We start from the raw sequence: 7,928 nt of genomic DNA on the forward strand, positions 1-7,928 counted from the left end.
CTGTTTCCACACTGTAAGTAATCTAATCTGAATGGGCACCCAATCAATGATATTGAAATGAGAGGTGTCCTTATCGTGGTTTAGAAAATCATGTTGAAAAATCATTCAGGCTACAAACAGACAACTTCATGGGGAGTGCTTGCTTGACCTATCTTGATTTAAAATGAGGGATTAAGGAAACTAAGAGTTTGGTAATCACAGAATACATTGGTGCTGGTAAAAGTATTTTGAAGCCTGTTTTATGTTTATAGCTACATTGACTGTTATCAGTCTAAAGTGAGAGGAAGCTGCATAATTATACATGATTAAAAAGGTGTGGATTTAGCTGGCAACACATAATATTGATAGATTTATCAGTTAAATTCTAACCAATCCATACACCATTATAACTGGACATCCAGCATTCACATTTTCCAAACATTGCTTTCCTCAAGCCATGTCTCTTCATACTTACGCATTTTCATGATGAAACTTTTATCTGAGCAGACAGCTGTGCCTTTTCATCACTGAAAAATGATGTTAGTGTGGAGGCAACACAACTAGACTTTGTGATTCAAATCTAAGATCTTTCAGAAATGACTTGCCTTTAATCAAGGGATACGGAACCAAATGCAACATTTCGAAGTTTGCTAATGACATAAAACAGGGTGGGATTGTGAATTGTGAGAAGGATGCATGAATGCTTCAAAGTGTGTTGGACATGTTGAGTGAGTGGCAAATGCAAGGCAGCTGCAATACAGTTGTGGCACTTCAATGTATAAAAGCTATTGCCAGTATAATATTTAAATGGTGATATATTGGAAAAGTGGATGTACAAAGCAATCTGGTGTCCTTGCACACTTGTCAATGAAAGTGAACAGCCAGATCCAGTAAACAATTCAGAAGACAAATAGTACATTGGCCTTCATTGCAAGAGAATCAATGTTCAGAACTAAGGATGGCTTTTTGCAGTTATGTAGGGACTTGGTGAGATCACACCTGGAATATTGTGTGCAATTTTGGTCACGCTACCTCAGAAAGCAATACTTGCTGTAGAGAGACTACAATAAAGGTTCAGTAGACTGATACTGGGAGTGATAGGACTGACCTATGAGGAGAGATTGGTTCAACTGGGCCTATATTCATTAAAGTTTAGAAGGATGACAGGGGATCTGATTGAAATGTATAAAATGCTAACAAGACCAGACAGACTAGGGAGCATGTTTTTCCTGGTTGGGGATTCTAGAACCAGGGCTCACAATCTTAGGACATGGGGTAGATCATTTACAACTGAGATGAGGAAATATTTCTTCACTCAAAGGGTAGTCAACCTGTGGAATTCTCTACCATAGAAGGCTGTGGAGATTTTTGCAAGGTTTGTGAAGGTTTGTAGCTCAGGTTGAGGTCTATTTATAAATAAAAAGCAGGAGACAACAGCTTCGCTTCACTTGGAGGTCTCCACTGATGATGTTACCTAGCCAGGTAATGAAACGTCTGGATATCAAACCTACAGCTCAGCGAGCAAACCTACACCCAAACTGTGGAGATTATATCACCAAATATATTCAGGAAAGAGATAGATACATTTTTAGATTTTAAAGTCATCAAGGGGGATATGGAAAGACAACGGGAAGATGGCGTTAATCCAAAAGATCAGCTATGATCATGTTGAATGTTGGAGCAGTTTTAAAGACCGAACTTAGTTGGTCAAAGATGTACTTTGTTTTTTTTAATAACTATATACACCATGATTATTCTTTCCATTCAAAAACAAAGAAGTCTTTGTAACCTGTTGTGACAATTTTTCAACAAAATTATGATACCAGTGCTCTGTGAATGAGCATTAATGTATTAAAACCCTTTTACTATGGCATCTAAAGAGTTATTGAAGCCCTTTACCCAAACTTTGTCAGCAAAACAATGTCTCCCCTGTTATTTCATAACCAGAGTGTAAACACCAAGTTGTTTAAAGCCAACACCATCCTTTCACGTCCAGTCTTTTTGTACAAAGGATTAGAAAACACAACACATTACTGTCTGGGCTTCAACTGAATGAGTTAGACAGTATTTGATGCAAGTGAAGCAATTGTGTTTTAATTTCAAAAATATACTTTATTTGTAAATAATATCTTTATATTTGTATGCAGTAAATATATATAGTCGCAAATGCAGTTCAGTTCTATACAGTAGCATATGAGGAAACTAGCCAACTTTGGAGTTTGACTCTATCCAACAAACAAACCAAAGGCTTGTATGAACCCATATTTAGTTGCATATGAGGCACTAAGAGGGTCTGATAATTGAATGGACCCCCACTTAGGTTTGACAGAAAGACCCTAGATGGTGGTCTTTCCCCACTGCGTGTGGGCAGCAGCTGCCCTAAGCAATGTTCTGAACTTCGCTTGGAGAAAATATACTGGCTGTGGTAATGTTGCATAGCTCATTATATAATACTTGGCTTCTAAACCATGTCGTAGTATTGGTGGATGGAAACAGACTGGAAAATTAAATAGGCTGTGTGTGAAGCTGCCAACTCTGTGGTTCGTCTACAATTGAAAAGCTCAGAATGTACATTTAAATTTTTTTTTCAAAATCTCACAATAGGAATTAGATATTAAGATTTATTAACCACGTGCAGGTTCCAAACACATTAATTGCCACTCAACTGATTCACTAAATGGTGACTAAAAAGTTTTCTTTGAGTCATGTTGTGGCTGTACAGGACATTGGTTCGGCCACTTTTGGAATACTGCATTCAGTTCTGGCCCCCCTGCTTTAGGAAAGATGTTGTTAAACTTGAAAGGGAGAGTTGAGCTATAGGGAGAGGCTGAATAGGCTGGGGCTTTTATCCCTGGTGTGTGGGAGACCTTATAGAGCTTTATAAAATCATGAGGGGAACGAACAGGGTGAATAGTCAAGGTATTTTTCCCTAGTGTAGGGGAGTCCAAAACTAGAGGGCACAGGTTTAAAGTGAGAGGAAAAAGATTTAAAAGGGAGCCGAGGAGCAGCTATTTCACGCAGGGAGTGGTGTGTATATGGAATGAGCTGCCAGAGGAAGTGGTGGGAGCAGGAACATTTACAACATTTAAAAGGCATCTGGATGAGTAGGAAGGAATTAGAGGGATATGGGACATATGCTAGCAAATGGGACCAGGTCAGATTCGGATATCTGTCAGTGTGGTGGAAGTGAGGATTGCAAATGCTGGAGATTAGAGTCAAGAGTGTGGTGCTGAAAAATCACAGAAGGTCAGGCTGCATCAGAGGAGCAGGAAAATCGACATTTCGGGCAATCTGGATAGATTGGATATCTGTCAGTATGGTCAAATTGAACCCAAGGAATTATTTCCATGCTGTCTAACTCCATGACTGTATGAGTCCAGGGTTCTTGTTTAAGATATTTTCCTAACAACCTGTTCAGAGATGTCTTGAACCCAAACCTCCTGGCTCAGAGGCAGGGAGACTACCACTGCACCATAGGATCCCGGGGTTCTTGTTAAACTGTTGGAAATACTGTACATTATCAGGTGGAACTATCTTGCAAGAATGAGATCTAGTCTTATTAAGGGGTCTTGACAGGTTGGCTGCTGAGAGAATGTTGCTCATTTTGGGAGAAACTAAATCGAAGGAACCCCGTTTAAAGGTAAAGGGCACCCATTTCAGATAGAGATGGGAATACATTGTTTCTCTCAGTTAGTTGCAATCTGTGGAATTCTCTTCAGAGTCACTAACTGGAGCGTCGGAGGCTGAGGGGTGACCTTATAGAGTTTACAAAATTATGAGGGGCATGGATAGGGTAAATAGGCAAAGTCTTTTCCCTGGGTTCAAGGAGTCCAGAACTAGAGGGCATAGGTTTAGGGTGAGAGGGGAAAGATATAGAAGAGACCTAAAGGGCAACTTTTTCACACAGAGGGTGGTAAGGGTATGGAATGAACTGCCAGAGGAAGTGATGGAGGCTGGTACAATTGCAACATTTAAGAGGCATTTGGATGGATATATGAATAGGAATATGAATAGAGAGATATGGGCCAAGTGCTGGCAGGTGGGACTAGATTGGGTTGGGATATCTGGTCAGCATGGACGGGTTGGACTGAAGGGTCTGTTTCCATGCTGTACATCTCTATGACTCTATGACCATTTTTAAGGCTGAGTTAGATACATTTCTTGATTGACATTAAAGTCAAAATGTATAGGTGAAATGACACATATTATCTTTACATATTTGGCAATCCATTGCGATTAACACATATCTAATCTTCTGTTTCTCGTAAATCTGGAGAATAATGTTTGGACTGCAAACAAACAATATTCCATTAGTTATTAGTGGTCCATGGGAGCACCAGCAAACTGTTGGATCTGAAGCTGCTTTTTACTCTTAAATTTCCTGAAAGAAAATTACATTTCCCTATATCCCCAATAGTATTATAACTCTGCAGCATCTGGTTCTGATGTGAGCCAACAACATTAGAAACAAAAGCTCCTCAGAGTTTGAAAGTATGTAGGCCTGGAAGTAATCAATCCCAATCAAGAAATAATAATTTGCTATTGCCATTATATTTTGAGATCAGTTCATATAAAGTAAAAATATTGGTAAATTCCCAAAATCAGTCAAATAAAAAATGTAAATTGGCTTTGCTGGAAATCTTTTCAAATTAATTTTCCAAAGATTAAGTTATGCATGCTAATTTGGCCCTACAAAACCCAACTTTCCTGAAACTCAATTTATGCTTGAGAAAAAGATGGAACATTCAGTTTGCCCAAGGTGTGTAATGTTTATGTATATGCTTTGCTCATTGGTGAATCCAGAAGGAGATTTACAAAGCTGTTGCAATTTTGAAGGGCATTTAGCCCAGAGAAAGCACTCCAACATGGTTGCTGAGTGAAACAGCAACTGGAAAAACCATTGACACTGGAAAAACCATTAAAGATAATGGTCCAGATTTTCCAATGGCCAGACAGTTATTATTCCAGTGTCGATGGAAACTTTGCTGAGAGGCCCTGCAGAAAACACATTGTTGCAGATTTTGAAGGAATTGCCCAGCTCTTGAAGATTCCACTGATCAATTCCCCTATGCCCGGAACCTTCGAAAAGTATGCAAAATCAGAGAATTTGCAGCTTTTGGTTGAAATTAAATAAATTTTAACACAAGAAAAGTTGGATGATTGAAAACTCAGTCTAACTCCTGAGCTACTATTCAACTGAGAACATACTTAAGCTCACACACTCCACAACTATGCCTCCTCTGGATCTGATCCGATACTGTCCCAACCTCCACTTCCCCCACTTCACCCCCTCCCCCAGACAAACACCATTCCCCCCACTCGGCCCCCTTCAGTACACATCATCCCTGTCCTTTCCTGGTGGATACTCCCACCCTAACTCCACTTTCATTCATCCCTTTGCCCACTCCCCTTTTTCTCCACTCCTGTTCTCCCCCTCATCACCAGCTCCAGACCTTCCTTTTCCCCTGGCAGCTGGACCCAAACTCCATTTTTGCAGTCAGAGCAGTGAGACCGAGGACCAGGGGGCTGCCACGAAGGTAAATAAATCCAATTTACCTCATCAATTGGCAGTCTGCATTTTTGCAGTGGGACCGGTGAGAGTGAGAACCAAGGGGCCGCTGGGAGGGTAAGTAAATCCTATAAAAAGCTTACCTCATGAATAGGCGGAGCGCATGCTGAGCAGGAGCAGACATGGGATGGCTGAGTAAGTGAGGTTATGTATTTGGGTGGTTGCTTTACCCGAAATGCTACTTAGGTAGTGTCTCCCACTCATCCTCCTCATCTGACCAAAAACAAAAGGTTCTGTGTGCTGATTTGGTAAGGTTACCAGTTTTTTTTCAATAGTCTCTTTGAGAATTCAGAACAATGGGAATGGATGTCAGGGCAGTTGAATGCTCCTTCTGTAAAACGTGGGAGGTAATGGTCACCATTAGTGTTTCTGCTGACTTCATCTGCGGGAAGTGCACCCAATTCCAGCTCCTCGGACACCGGGTTAGCAAACTGGAGCTAGAGCTGGATGAACTTTGGATCATTCGGGAGGCTGAGGGGGTAATTGAGAGGAGTTACAGGGAGGTAAGGGGACGGAAAGGGAACCGTCAAGTAGTGCAGGGAAACCCTGTGGTCGTTCCCCTCAATAACACGTTTTGGATACTTTTGAGGGGGGGGGGGAATGACTTACCAGGGGTAAGTCATGGGGTACAGGTCTCTGGCACAGATTCTGTCCCTGTTGCTCAGAAGGGAAGGGGTACAGTATTACTTACTGGGAACTCCATAGTTAGGGGAACAGATAGGAGATTCTGTGGGAACGAGAAGGACTCACAGTTGGTGCGTTGCCTCCCAGGTGCCAGGTTCCGTGATGCCGCAGATTGTGTTTTCGGGATCCTTAAGGGGGAGGAGAGTAGCCTCAACTCGTGGTCCACATAAGCACCAATGGCATCGGTAGGAAAAGGGATGGGGATGTAAAGCAGAAATTCAAGAAGCTAAGGTGAAAGCTTAGAGCTAGAACAAACAGAGTTGTCTCTGGGTTGTTACCTGTGCCAGCAAGGCAAGGGATAGGGAGAGATTAGACTCCCTACAGTGTGGAAACGGGCCATTTGGCCCAACAAGTGCACACCAACACTCTGAAAATTAACCCACCCAGACCCATTTCCCCTCTGACTAATGCACCTAATGCTATGGGCAATTTAGCATGGCCAATCCACCTGACCTGCACATCTTTGTGACTGTGGGAGGAAACCGGAGCACACAGAAGAAACCTGCACATACACAGGGAGAATGTGCAAAGTCCACACAGACAATCGCCCGAGGCTGGAATCGAACCTGGGTCCCTGGCACTGCGAGGCAGCAGTGCTAACCACTGAGCCACTGTGCCGCACCAACAAACCAGCTGTTCCCTGACCGGGAATCGAACCCAGGCCGCGGCGGTGAAAGCGCTGAATCCTAACCACTAGACCACCAGGGTGGGAGGAAACCTGAGCGCCCAGAGGAAACCTTCACATACACAGAGAGAATGTGCAAACTCCACACAGACAATCGCCCGAGGATGGAATCGAACCGGGTCCTTGGCACTTTGAGGCAGCAGTGCTAACCACTGAGCTACCATGCTGCCCACAAAGAGAGAGCAGTTGAACACATAGCTACAGGGATGGTGCAGGTAGGAGGGCATGAATAATTGGGGCTCATTCTGGGGCAGGTGAGACTTCTACAAGTGGGATGGTCTGTACCTGAACCAGAGGGGTACCAATATTCTGGGTGGTGGGGAGCGGGGGGTTTGCTATTGCTCTTTTGGAGGATTTAAACTAATTCAACAGGGGATGGGAACTGGAATTGTAGCTTCAGGTTGAGAATAGTGAGATCATGAATAAGGTTTCAAGGTCACAGGAGTGTACCAGCAGACAGGAAGGTGGTTTGAAGTGTATCTACTTCAACACCAGAAGCATTCAAATTAAGGTGGGTGAACTTGCAGCATGGATTTATACCTGGGGCTTCGATGTTGTGGCCATTTCAGAGACATGGATAGAGCAGGGACAGGAATGGTTGTTGCAGGTTCCAGGGTTTAGATGTTTCAGTGAGAACAGGAAAGGTAGTAAAAGAGGGGAAGGTGTGGCCTTGTTAGTCAAGGTCAGTATTACAGTGGCAGAACCATTTGATGAGGACTCGTCTATTGAGGTAGTATGGCTGAGGTTAGAAACAGGAAAAGAAATGTCACCCTTTTGGGAATTTTCTATAGATCTCCGAAAAGTTCCAGAGATGTAGGAGAAAAGATTGCAAAGATGACTCTGGATAGCAATGAAAGTAATAGGGTAGTTGTTATGAGGGACTTTAACTTTCCTAATATTGACTGGAAAGTACCTAAGATGGGTCAGTTTTTGTCCAATGTGTGTAGGACGGTTTCCTGACACAGTATGTAGATAGGCCAACAAGAGGCAAGGCCACACTGGATTTGACAC

The 7,928-nt window shown here is 42.7% G+C and overlaps 1 non-coding gene across 1 annotated transcript; it reads right to left on the reverse strand.

Annotated features, from left to right (window-relative positions):
* Positions 1-6,868: 6,868 nt before the first annotated feature.
* On the reverse strand, positions 6,869-6,940 carry trnae-uuc. Its single transcript has one exon. It is a non-coding gene; the product is annotated as a tRNA-Glu (tRNA).
* Between the last annotated feature and the right edge of the window lie 988 nt (positions 6,941-7,928).

This window comes from Chiloscyllium plagiosum, chromosome 17 (assembly GCF_004010195.1).
Source record: "Chiloscyllium plagiosum isolate BGI_BamShark_2017 chromosome 17, ASM401019v2, whole genome shotgun sequence".
Taxonomy (NCBI): domain Eukaryota; kingdom Metazoa; phylum Chordata; class Chondrichthyes; order Orectolobiformes; family Hemiscylliidae; genus Chiloscyllium; species Chiloscyllium plagiosum.